At 41.0% G+C, this 13753-nt stretch overlaps 1 long non-coding RNA gene across 1 annotated transcript in view; it reads left to right on the forward strand.

The window, feature by feature from the left end:
• LOC125960611 (uncharacterized) overlaps window positions 1–4765 on the forward strand; it is a 115796-nt gene extending 111031 nt beyond the window's left edge. The window contains exons 4-5 of the long non-coding RNA XR_007470423.1: window positions 279–394; window positions 1731–4765. This is a non-coding gene — a long non-coding RNA (uncharacterized LOC125960611). The remainder of the gene's footprint in view (window positions 1–278; window positions 395–1730) is intronic.
• Window positions 4766–13753: the final 8988 nt, after the last annotated feature.

Genomic DNA, 13753 nt, shown 5'->3' on the forward strand with positions numbered 1-13753 from the left:
GGGTTTCTCTCAGGGTTTTGTCATTGCAGACTGGAGTGGATGGTCACATCAGTAACACCAGACCCCTTCTCTTCACATAGCTCGAGGCCTTTCTGCTTCTGTTGCTGAAACAGAGGCAGATGGTGAGACAGGGCTCTGCCTCCCCAGGTGGGTGATGGCCCTTCACTGGTCTCCAGGGTGGCCCGCCCAGGGCTGCGGGTACAGTGATCACCCCACTTTTCTTGCATGATCCAAGCTTCTTTGATTACTTACTGATAATCCCCATATTTTTCTCTCAGGCCATTGGATGACCAACACAGGGGAAAACTTAAATCACTGCCAGGGGAAATGGAGGAAAAGCTGCTTCCGGGAACCCCTCCGAAGTGGAATGATAACAGTGGAAACAGGAGAGCAGGTGATCCCTCGAGCTGAAGGCGTGTGTCTCATTCAGGTTGCTGGCCACAAACATTTCCTGGGAAACAGCATTCTTAGCACCTGTTTCTTTAGTCCTGGGGCTGTTTCCAACACCTCCGATTCTTTCATATTAGTGAGGGAAACAAAGTTTACTTCCCTGCTGCTTCAAGCTAGCAGAGTGGGAATTCTGTTAGAAGCTGGCCCTGCACACTTTGAGGCTTGGTTGGGAGTCTGATTTGGGGAAGCTAAATAACGATCAATCCACTGCTTTTTAAAACAAAGGCAAATATTTCATGTCAGGAGTCACATGCAGCCTCCCTGACAGATGATCTACGAATCTTTCTTCCTTGTGAAGAATAAAACCTTCCAAAGCTCTCCAGTGTTTAGGAATTTGCCTCCCCTCATGGCGGCCTCTCCAAGGCGGAAGTGCTGCCACTGTCGGGGATGTGAGGAGGTGAGGAGGGGTTCCGGTTGCCTGAGACCCGCACCTGTGCCTTGGCCCCAGCTTAGAACAGGGCTCTGCTGTCTTGGGGGCTGGATTGGGCAACACCAGGCATATAAGCATGGGCAGATGTTGGGGTGTTTTGAGCAGAAACAAGAGGCCTACTCCTCTTTGCTGGGGTGGGATTGATTAACGCGGGTGGGACCAATGCAAATTCAACCAGCCAAGTCGCCTGCTGGCAGAAGAGCTGGTGTTTGAATACTTTTTGTAAAGACTTCGTGGAGGTCTTTAAAAACAGGATGAAGTTCCCATGTCTCTGGAGGTTTAGTGGGAGGTCTTCCTATAAGCCTGGGTGTGGATTCGATGAACCCTCAAAGTCTTTCAACGTTCTGATTCTGTGGTCAAGATTCAACAGACACATGTGGCCACAAAAGAAATAAAATAGGGATCTAATGGAAAGTTTTATGTTCTGTATCTTTAGTTCCTGCCTATTTCCAAATGGGAGATAATCTCCTGTAATGCTGAAAGCTTGGGCCTGTTCTGTCTCTTTCAAGAGCTCAGTAGGATCGGTTCTCTTCGTCTTAGTCTTAGCATTCTACTTTAATGTAGAAACATTTATTCCAAATTCTTTTTAAAAACCTGAAGCAAAGGGTCTGAGAAAATGTACTATTCCAGGATGTTACAGATGTACTTATTTGTTCATTTTTATTGCATTTTTTTTGGATTGAGGTATAGTTGATGTACAATATTACATAAATTTCAGGTGTACAACATAGTGGTTCACAATTTTTTAAAGGTTATATCCCATTTACAGTTATTATAAAATATTGGCTATATTTCCTGTGTTGTACAATGTATACATGTAGCTATTTATTTTTTTATTATTATTTTGCAGTACGCGGGCCTCTCACTGTTGTGGCCTCTCCCGTTGCAGAGCACAGGCTCCGGACGCACAGGCTCAGCGGCCATGGCTCACGGGCCCAGCCACTCCGCGGCATGTGGGATCTTCCCGGACTGGGGCACAAACCTGTGTCCCCTGCATCGGCAGGCAGACTCCCAACCACTGCACCACGAGGGAAGCCCGCTATTTATTTTATACATAGTAGTTTGTACCTCTCAGTCCCCTACCCCTGTCTTGTCCCTCCTCCCTTCCCTCTCCCCACTGGTAACCACTGGTTTGTTCTCTACATCTGTGAGTCTGCTTCTTTTTTGTTATATTCACTAGTTTGTTGTATTTTTTAGCTTCCACATGTAAGCGATATCATACAGTATTTGTCTTTCCGACTATTTCACTCAGCATATTGTCCTCCAAGTCCAACCGTGTTGTTGCAAATGGCAAAATTTTCTTCCTTTTTTATGACTGACTAGTATTCCATGGTGTGTGTGTGTGTGTGTGTGTGTGTGTGTGTGTGTATGTGTGTGTGTGTGTATACACCACATCGTTATCCATTCATCTGGTGATGACACTTAGGTTGCTTCCATATCTTGGCAATTGTAAATAATGCTGCTTTGAACACTAGGGTGCATGTATCTTTTCAAATTATAGGTTGGGTCTTTTTGGATATATACTGAGGAGTGGAATTGCTGGGTCATATGGTAGTTCTATTTTTAGTTTTTTGAGAACCCTCCATAGTGTTTTCCACAGTGGCTGCAACAATTTACATTACCACCAAGAGTGTTATGATGTTTCCCTTTTCTCCATATCACAGATGTACTTTTTTGAAATCATTCACTTAAACCCCTCACCCCTAATTTCATCAAAATAATTTGGTTTTCTGTTAACATTTAAAATTTGTCCCAAAAGAAATAACAACTGTCCAAAACAAACCAAAAATCCAACAAGTGTTTTACAGAAACTGTCTTTTTCTTTAGAGGTGCTTCTTGCTTGAAACAAGAGGATCTTGTGGTTTGATAAAATATGTTTTGAATACCCAAGGAGGGCCTCCTTTTGAAGGCTTATACACTGCAGTCTCTCTCAAGATTTGAACTTACTCAGAGAAGAAAGGTGAACTGCATTTGTTCCAAGTAAAATATACATCCGTATTATTCACCATCGCACCCCTATTCCATTATAAACAAATACTGACCTTGTTCTTCTGATGTGAAGCCAGAGGGGGTGTGAAATATAGCAAGGAGAACAGTCTGATGCAGAAATACGAACATTCCAACCAACAGAAACACAATATTTAAAAGGAGTAGAGAAGGTCCCTAGTTGGTCTTTCTAATTCCTATTCTGTTGCTGAATAGGAAGGTAATGGGGAAGGTAATGCAGTAGTGGTCAGTCACTTAGGGAAAATTGCCTACGTTATTTCAGATAGCCAGTTGGATTTCTTTTTTTCTTTAGGATCTATTTCTTGGAAGTTCTTTTATTTCTTTCTTTAGTCCTCAAGAACTTCTTTTGAGAACTGTTTTTTTGGTGAACTTTTGACCTAAATACTAGAAACCAGTTTCCATTTGGATGCCGAGCAAATTTCCTCCTTTCAGAGGGGCTGGGAGCTACTCCCCTAATCATGATTTTTCTCAGCATGACATCTTAGTAAAAGGCTTTTGAATGGAAGAGAAACTTGGCAAATGTAATATTAGAAAAAAGAAGAGGAACACAAGTTGGGAAAAGATGCTCCAGATGTGGGGTTTTGATGTCAAATGAAAACCACTCCCAGTGTTCAGTATTTTCTTTTGTAAAGTCGGGATAGAAGGTGAATTAAATGAGATAATACAGTTGTTTCTCCTACAATGTAATATATGTTTTCCTAAAAATTGAGACATGATAGAATTTCGTGCAATAAAAAGGATGGGCCTCATGGGAAAAATAGAATTGGGTGGAACGTTCAACACCTGTATAGTCTAGTAAGGAATACTCTTCTAAAAACCTAATAAAAGTTTTAAACATCTTAAATCCCTAACAAATTTAAAAAAGACGATGGTACCTAGAGCATTTCACCTTTCAGAAAGCACGAGGCTTTCTTGGTGGCGTTGTACAGTGAAACATGCGGGCTTTTGAGTTACGGAGAAGAGGCGGAGGGAAGGGAATCGGAGGACAGCACGCTATGGCCCCAGGGGTGCTCTGGTTTGCTGGTCCTGTTTTCCTTCTGCATTAACTTAAAAAAGAAATCCAGTGTTTGTTGTTTTGCCATTTCCTCCTTTCTTTAAGAAGCTGCACCTATGGCTCCAGGTGAGATGGGAGGCCACAGAGTGCCAGCTGCTGTGCATGGTGTTGGATGCGTGGCTCTCCGGGCCATGCAGGTGCCCGGCACCTGATGCCTGCTGCCCATGGCTCGGGCGAGCTCAGCCCTGGTGCACAGCGACACCATCAGCCCCTGCATCAGCAGCAGCAGTGCTTTATGCAGCCTCCTCAGGCTTGTTCAGGAGACTCTGCAGCCCTTACGGTTCCTTCTGCTCAACAGCTTTCTTTGATTTTTGCTGCACTGTCGCTGATGGTGCACGATGTCGATTTCCTTAGGCCTCTTGCTCTTGCTCTTGTGACATCACACATTCTCCTGTTTCTTTCTACATGTCTTATCATTGTAAGCTCCAGAGACGGACTGCCCTGTCTTCTGAGCACATTTACCTCACTCTACACAACAGATTTAAAGTTATATATAAGCACAAATAAATGCAACATCTTTAAAGTTGTATAGGAATAAAAAAGGTTAATTGAATCTTTTTTTTTTGCCCTTGCCATGCAGCATGCGGAATCTTAGTTCCCTGAACGAACAGGGATGGAATCTGTGACCCCTGCAATGGACATGCTGAGTCTTAACCACTGGACCACCAGGAAAGTCTCTGAATCATTGTTTTTTAAAGACTAGTGCATTTCTTCCTAAACCTACATGCAAACCAAACTCTGGGTGAGCTATTTAAAAATAAGGATTCCATGGGGCTTCCCTGGTGGCGCAGTGGTTGAGAGTCCACCTGCCGATGCATGGGACACAGGTTCGTGCCCCGGTCCGGGAAGATCCCACATGCCGCGGAGCGGCTGGGCCCGTGAGCCATGGCCGCTGAGCCTGTGCGTCCGGAGCCTGTGCTCCGCGACGGGAGAGGCCACGACAGTGAGAGCCCCGCGTACCGCAAAAAAATAAAAAAATAAAAATAAGGATTCCAGAGCCCACCCCTAGACCTTGCTCAGTCTACCTGTCCAGGTGAGGGAATCAGCATGTCATGTTCAAAATCTCTCCAGGCTACTTAGAGGCACACCCCTGGCTAAGAAATGTTGACTTAGAAGTTTGACATGAGCCGTTAATCTTTACATGCAGTTGGTGTCAGGCTGATAAATGATTGACGGAAATGCAAAATGTGAAAATGTGTGAATCTTGAGGGTTGATTAAAAGTTGAAGCTGGTCTTGCACTCAAGTCTTTCAAAGCATATTTCAGATATGTTAACCAATTATCAATTCTGTGTGATTAGTTCAGGTGGGAAGGACAAAGCCTGGCATAGTTTGGGTATGTTTGTTTTTCCAATGCACTCATTCTTCTTAATGAATTAAATTAATTTAGATCGTCATGTGTTGAAGGGTAATGGACCCATAATGACCATTATGAGTGAATTAGGAACTTCCCCAAAGATTTTGAAAACACTATGTTTTGAAATTAAATTGACACAAAACATCAATGTACCATTTGGAATCTTTCTGAGGCCCCTGGTATGCCCCAGCACACACAGCATTACTGCTTGGGGTCACCCTCTAAGATTCCTAATAGCTCTGTCTTAAGTATTTTCTCTCCACTTGGCAAGCCTGGCTGGTCACGTGGAGGCCATTCACAGCCACACGTGGTCCTCGTTAGCACTTCATTGCTCTGCATCACAAAGTCTAATTCCCCATTGATTAACTGAACACTATCAGCAGCTTTGGAGTAGACTTACTGAGAAGGTCAGACCACTAAATGCAGGCTGAAGGTGCCATGGTGTAGCATAAAGTCTCTGTTTAGGATACTTCTATTTTATGATGACTAGCGTTTAATGTGTGGACTTTCCCCTAGAGTGGTGGGTGCCTGTTTAATGATTCCCTTTGCTTCATATTATTGGGAAACACCTTCTCTATTTAAAAATTCATGTTTTGAGGATTTTTTTTAGAGCCCGTGGTAAAAAAGGCAGATGTTGACTTTATTTTCTTTCAGTGGTGAGCAGCGAGCCAATAAAAACTAGTGTGAATTCCCATTTTTGCCACCTTCACCCATTACTTGACAGTTGGTACAGATAATGAAAAATAAAGTTAGAAATTTGGGAAATTCGAAAAACTTTGTATGAAGGGAGACTTCAGAGAGGCTATGTTGTATAAAAACACATCTGGTATAAAAAGGGAAATTTGATTTTCTAGTTCACGGAGGGAAAAGTGATTAGACTACAGTGTTCAGGAGAAACTCAGAACATATCTAACTACATTAATGAGTAGTCATGATTTTCATTTGATCAGGCACATGTTTTTTTAGAGCAAAACAAAAGCTGATATTATTTGGACATACGCAAAGCAACAGCCAGCCAGTTTGGTGTTGTAATAATAATAGCCATGGTGTTGGGGAGTCTGTGTGGATACCACCTCCGGCGTCTGCACGAGGATACATTTTAGACCCTTGAGGGTATTCTGTATGTGCTGCTGGCTCCAGTGGAAGTTGGGCTGGGCCTCGGATGGGCCAGAGGTTTGCAGGGTTAGATCTTGAGATGCACATGCTGTGAAAGCAAAAGAAGTCTAAATCTTGCATTCCCAATGCAACATCACCTTCCAGGGGGTAAATAGTGTTCTTGGGAGGCAAAAAAGTCTTACTCTTTTTTTTGGTATACGAAGCATACATATATGAATACATTCATAAACAGATGTGTAGTATATCTGTGGTATTAAAATATCGTTAGGAAGGGCAACTAGGAATAAAATAGTTTAATAAGGCTCCTTGGAGGGCAATAATGAAAGAAACTTTAGCAACACTGGTCTAAGGGGAGGGGACAATTTGTCCCTGATGCTGAAGTCCGAGTGAGTCAAAGCACTTCTGTTGTCCGGAACCTTCTTTCCAAGTCCATGTGTAGAAAGAAAGACACAGGCCCATGGGAGGGAATGTCATCAAACTCTCATGAACAGCTCTGCTGTTTCCCTTCTGACATCTTCAGAGGGGTTCCGTGTGTGTTTGGAGCTCCCGGGAGTATGAGTGAAGAAAGAGCCAGAATCTACGTCTTCTGGTTCCTGTCTGCACCTGCTCGTGAAGGACCACAGCTCCTCCTGAAAGCCCTCCTCAGTTATTTCTGGGTGGCCCTAATTAGGTTTCTCTCAAGTGCCTGGGACTCAGGCTCTTCATATTTTCTTCTCCAGTGTCTCTGTTTGTGCCCACTGCTCTCCGTAATTAAGAGAGGGACTTATCCCTGTCTTGTCGCTGGTGCCGTTCACCTTGAAGGGTCCCTGGACTCCCCACTCTTCACTGAAGCCCCAGAGACGCCTCAGAGAAAGGGACCCAGTCCTCTCCTCCTCAGAGGTCTGATGGAGCATCGAGGGTGGGCTGGAGCAGGGGCTACATCCTGCCCTCCATTGTTTTCATCTTCTCCATCCCGCTTCCAAATTCATAACATAACATGACTTTCTTCTCACAGGATCCCTGTGTCCCCATGCGTCATAGTCTGTTCAGGCTGCTGTAACAAAATACCACAGACTGAGTAGCTGATAAACAACAAAAATTTATTTCTTACAGTTCTGGAGGCTGGAAGTCCAAGGTCAGGGTGGCAGCATGGTCTGGTGAGGGCCTTTTTCCAGGTTGCAGGCTTCTTGTTGTGTCTTTTTTTTTTTTTTTTTAACATCTTTATTGGAGTATAATTGCTTTACAATGGTGTGTTAGTTTCTGCTTTACAACAAAGTGAATCAGTTAAACATATACATATATCCCCATATCTCCTTCCTCTTGCATCTCCCTCCCACCTTCCCTATCCCACCCCTCTAGGTGGTCACAAACCACCTAGCTGATCTCCCTGTGCCATGCGGCTGCTTCCCACTAGCTATCCACCCTACGTTTGGTAGTGTATATATGTCCATGCCACTCTCTCACTTTGTCACAGCTTACCCTTCCCCCTCCCCATATCCTCAAGTCCGTGCTCTAGTAGGTCTGTGTCTTTATTCCCGTCCTACCCCTAGGCTCTTCATGACATTTTTTTTTTTCTTAGATTCCGTATATATGTGTTAGCATACAGTATTTGTTTTTCTCCTTCTGACTGACTTCACTCCGTATGACAGACTCCAGGTCCATCCACCTCACTACAAATAACTCAATTTCGTTTCTTCCTTTTTTTTTTTTTTTTTACATCTTTATTGGAGTATAATTGCTTTACAATGGTGTGTTAGTTTCTGCTTTATAACAAAGTGAATCAGTTATACATATACATATGTTCCCATACCTCTTCCCTCTTGCGTCTCCCTCCCTCCCACCCTCCCTATCCCACCCCTCCAGGCGATCACAAAGCACCGAGCTGATCTCCCTGTGCTATGCGGCTGCTTCCCACTAGCTATCTACCTTACGTTTGGTAGTGTATATATGTCCATGCCTCTCTCTCGCTTTGTCACAGCTTACCCTTCCCCCTCCCCATATCCTCAAGTCCGTGCTCTAGTAGGTCTGTGTCTTTATTCCTGTCTTACCCCTAGGTTCTTCATGACATTTATTTTCTTAAATTCCATATATATGTGTTAGCATACGGTATTTGTCTTTCTCCTTCTGACTTACTTCACTCTGTATCACAGACTCTAGGTCTATCCACCTCATTACAAATAGCTCAATTTTGTTTCCTTTTATGGCTGAGTAATATTCCATTGTATATATGTGCCACATCTTCTTTATCCATTTATCTGTTGATGGACACGTAGGTTGCTTCCATGTCCTGGCTATTGTAAATAGAGCTGCAATGAACATTGTGGTACATGACTCTTTTTAAATTACGGTTTTCTCAGGGTATATGCCCAGTAGTGGGATTGCTGGGTCGTATGGGAATTCTATTTTTAGTTTTTTCAGGAACCTCCATACTGTTCTCCATTGTGGCTGTATCAGTTTACATTCCCACCAACAGTGCAAGAGGGTTCTCTTTTCTCCACACCCTCTCCAGCATTTACTGTTTGTAGATTTTTTGATGATGGCCAATCTGACTGGTGTGAGGTGATACCTCATTGTAGTTTTGATTTGCATTTCTCTAATGATTAGTGGTGTTGAGCATCCTTTCATGTGTTTGTCGGCAATCTGTATATCTTCTCTGGAGAAATATCTATTTAGGTTGTCTGCACATTTTTGGATTGGGTTTTTTTTTTTTAACATCTTTATTGGGGTATAATTGCTTTACAATGGTGTGTTAGTTTCTCCTTTATAACAAAGTGAATCAGTCATACATAATGGATTGGGTTTTTTGTTTTTTTGATATTGAGCTGCATGAGCTGCTTGTAAATTTTGGAGATCAATCCTATGTCAGTTGCTTCATTTGCAAATATTTTCTCCCATTCTGGGGGCTGTCTTCTTGTCTTGTTTATGGTTTCCTTTGCTGTGCAAAACCTTTGAAGTTTCATTAGGTCCCATTTGTTTATTTTTGTTTTTATTTCCATTTCTCTAGGAGGTGGGTCAAAAAGAACCTTGCTGTGATTTATGTCATAGAGTGTTCTGCCTGTGTTTTCCTCTAAGAGTTTTATAGTGTCTGGCCTTACATTTAGGTCTTTAATCCATTTTGAGTTTATTTTTGTGTATGGTGTTAGGGAGTGTTCTAATTTCATTCTTTTACATGTAGCTTTCCAGTTTTTCCAGCACCACTTATTGAAGAGGCTGTCTTTCCTCCATTGTATATTCTTGCCTCCTTTATCAAAAATAAGGTGATCATACATGCGTGGGTTTATCTCTGGGTTTTCTATCCCGTTCCATTGATCTATATTTCTGCTTTTGTGCCATACCATACTGTCTTGATTACTGTAGCCTTGTAGTATAGTCTGAAGTCAGGGAGCCTGATTCCCCCAGCTCCATTTTTCTTTCTCAAGATTGCTTTGGCTATTTGGGGTATTTTGTGTTTCCATACAAATTATGAAATTTTTTGTTCTAGTTCTGTGAAAAATGCCAGTGGTAGTTTGATAGGGATTGCATTGAATCTATAGATTGCTTTGGGTAGTATAGTCATTTTCACAATGTTGATTCTTCCAATCCAAGGACATGGTATATCTCTCCATCTGTTTGTATCATCTTTAATTTCTTTCATCAGTGTCTTATAGTTTTCTGCATACAGGTCTTTTGTCTCATTAGGTAGGTTTATTCCTAGGTATTTTATTCTTTTTGTTGCAATGGTAAATGGGAGTGTTTCCTTAATTTCTCTTTCAGATTTTTCATCATTAGTGTATAGGAATGCAAGAGATTTCTGTGCATTAATTTTGTATCCTTTTACTTTACCAGATTCATTGATTAGCTCTAGTAGTTTTCTGGTAGCACCTTTAGGATTCTCTATGTATAGTATCATGTCATCTGCAAACAGTGACAGCTTTACTTCTTCTTTTCTGATTTGGATTCCTTTTATTTCTTTTTCTTCTCTGATTGCTGTGGTTAAAACTTCCAAAAAAATGTTGAATAATATTGGTAAGAGTGGGCAACTTTGTCTTGTTTCTGATCTTAGTGGAAATGGTTTCAGTTTTTCACCATTGAGGACGATGTTGGCTGTGGGTTTGTCATATATGGCCTTTATTATGTTGAGATAAGTTCCCTCTATGCCTACTTTCTGGAGGGTATTTTTTTAATCATAAATGGGTGTTGAATTTTGTCTAAAGCTTTTTCTGCATTTATTGAAATGATCGTATATTTTTTCTCCTTTAATTTGTTAATATAGTGTATCACGTTGATTTTTTTGTGTATATTGAAGAATCCTTGCATACCTGGGATAGACCCCACTTGATCAGGGTGTATGATCTTTTTAATGTGTTATTGGATTCTGTTTGCTAGTATTTTGTTGAGGATTTTTGCATCTATGTTCATCAGTGATATTGGCCTGTAGTTTTCTTTCTTTGTGACATCTTTTTCGGGTTTTGGTGTCAGGGTGATAGTGGCCTCGTAGAATGAGTTTGGAAGTGTTACTCCCTCTGCTAAAAATATTTTGGAAAAGTTTGAGAAGGGTAGGTGTTAGCTGTTCTCTAAATGTTTGATAGAATTTGCCTGTGAAACCATCTGGTCCTGGGCCTTTGTTTGTTGGAAGATTTTTTTTTTTTTTTTTTTGCAGTACGTGGGCCTCTCACTGTTGTGGCCTCTCCCGTTGCAGAGCACAGGCTCTGGACGTGCAGGTTCAGCGGCCATGGCTCATGGGCCTAGCCACTCCGTGGCATGTGGGATCTTCCTGGACCGGGGCATGAACCCGTGTCCCCTGCATCGGCAGGTGGACTCTCAACCACTGTGCTACCAGGGAAGCCCTGTTGAAAGATTTTTAATCACAGTCTCAATTTCAGTGTTTGTCATTGGTCTGTTTATATTTTCTATTTCTTCTTGGTTCAGTCTCAGAAGGTTGTGCTCTTCTAAGAATTTGTCCATTTCTTCCAGGTTGTCCATTTTATCGGCATAGAGTTGCTTGTAGTATATCTCTCATGATCCTTTGTATTTCTGCAGTGTCCATTGTTACTTCTCCTTGTTCATTTCTAATTCTATTGATTTGAGTCTTCTCCCTTTTTTTCTTGATGAGTCTGGCTAATGGTTTATCAATTTTGTTTATCTTCTCAAAGAACCAGGTTTTAGTTTTATTGTTCTTTGCTATCATTTCCTTCATTTATTTCTGAATTGATCTTTATGATTTGTTTGCTTCTGCTAACTTTGGGGTTTTTTTGTTCTTCTTTCTCTAATTGCTTTAGGTGTAAGGTTAGGTTGTTTATTTGAGATGTTTCTTGTTTCTTGAGGTAGGATTGTATTGCTATAAATTTCCCTCTTAGAACTGCTTTTGCCGCATCCCATAGGTTTTGGGTCGTCGTGTTTTCATTGTCATTTGTTTTTAGGTATGTTTTGATTTCCTCTTTGATTTCTTCAGTGATTTCTTGGTTATTAAGTAGTGTATTGTTTAGCCTCCATGTGTTTGTAGTTTTTACAGATTTTTTTCCTGTAATTGATATCTACTCTCATAGCGTTGTTGTCAGAAAAGATACTTGATATGATTAAATTTTTTAAAATTTACCGAGGCTTGATTTGTGACCCAAGATATGATCTATCCTGGAGAATGTTCCATGAGCACTTGAGAAGAAAGTGTATTCTGTTGTTTTTGGATAGAATGTCCTATAAATATCAATTAAATCCATCTTGTTTAATGTATCATTTAAAGCTTGTGTTTCCTTATTTATTTTCATTTTGGATGATCTGTCCATTGGTGAAAGTGGGGTGTTAAAGTCCCCTACTATGATTGTGTTACTGTCGATTTCCCCTTTTATGGCTGTTACCATTTGCCTTATGTATTGAGGTGTTCCTATGTTGGGTGCATAAATATTTACAGTTGTTATATCTTCTTCTTGCATTGATCCATTGATCATTATGTAGTGTCCTTCTTTGTGTCTTGTAATAGTCTTTATTTTTAAGTCTATTTTGTCTGATATGAACATTGCTACTCCAGTTTTCTTCTGATTTCCATTTGCATGGGGTATCTTTTTCCATCCCCTCAATTTCAGTCTGTATGTGTCCCTAGGTCTGAAGTGGGTCTCTTGTAGACAGTATATGTACGGGTCTTGTTTTTGTATCCATTCAGCCAGTCTATGTCTTTTGGTTGGAGCATTTAATCTGTTTACATTTAAGGTAATTATTGATATATATGTTCATATTCCCATTTTCTTAATTGTTTTGGGTTTGTTATTGTAGGTCTTTTCCTTCTCTCATGCTTCCTACCTAGAAAAGTTCCTTTAGCATTTGTTATAAAGCTGGTTTGGTGGTGTGCTGAATTCTCTTAGCTTTTGCTTGTGTGTAAAGGTTTTAATTTCTCTGTCAAATCTGAATGAGATCCTTGCTGGGTAGAGTAATCTTAGTTGTAGGATTTTCCCTTTCATCACTTTAAATATGTCCTGCCACTCCCTTCTGGCTTGCAGCGTTTCTGCTGAAAGATCAGCTGTTAACCTTATGGGGATTCCCTTGTATGTTATTTGTTGTTTTTCCCTTGCTGCTTTTAATATTTTTTCTTTGTATTTAATTTTTGCTAGTTTGATTAATGTGTGTCTTGGTGTGTTTCTCCTTGGATTTATGCTATATGGGACTCTGTACATCCTGGACTTGACTATTTTGTTTCCCATTTTAGGGAAGTTTTCAACTACAATCTCTTCAAACATTTTCTCAGTCCCTTTCTTTTTCTCTTCTTCTTCTGGGACCCCTATAATTCAAATTTGGTGCGTTTAATGTTGTCCCAGAGGTCTCTGAGACTGTCCTCAATTCTTTTCATTCTTTTTTATTTATTCTGCTCTGCAGTAGTTATTTCCACTATTTTATCTTCCTGGTCACTTATCCATGCTTCTGCCTCAGTTATTCTGCTATTGATTCCTTCTGGAGAATTTTTAATTTCATTTATTGTATTGTTCATCATTGTTTGTTTGCTCTTTAGTTCTTCTAGGTTCTTGTTAAACGTTTCTTGTATTTTCTCCATTCTATTTCTAAGATTTTGTATCATCTTTATTATAATTACTCTGAATTCCTTTTCAGTTAGACTGCCTATTTCCTCTTCATTAGTTTGGTCTGGTGGGTTTTTACCATGCTCCTTTATTGGCTGTGTGATTCTCTGTCTTCTCATTTTGCTTAACTTACTGTGTTTGGGCTCTCCTTTTCACAGGCTGCAGGTTCGTAGTTGCCGTTTTTGGTGTCTGTCCCCAGTGGCTAAGGTTGGTTCAGTGGGTTGTGTAGGCTTCATGGTGGAGGGCACTACTGCCTGTGTTCTGGTGGATGAGGCTGGATATTGTTTTCTGGTGGGCAGGTCTGCGTCCGGTGGTGTGT

The sequence above is a fragment of the Orcinus orca genome, chromosome 12 (genome assembly GCF_937001465.1).
Source record: "Orcinus orca chromosome 12, mOrcOrc1.1, whole genome shotgun sequence".
NCBI classification, from domain to species: Eukaryota; Metazoa; Chordata; class Mammalia; order Artiodactyla; family Delphinidae; genus Orcinus; species Orcinus orca.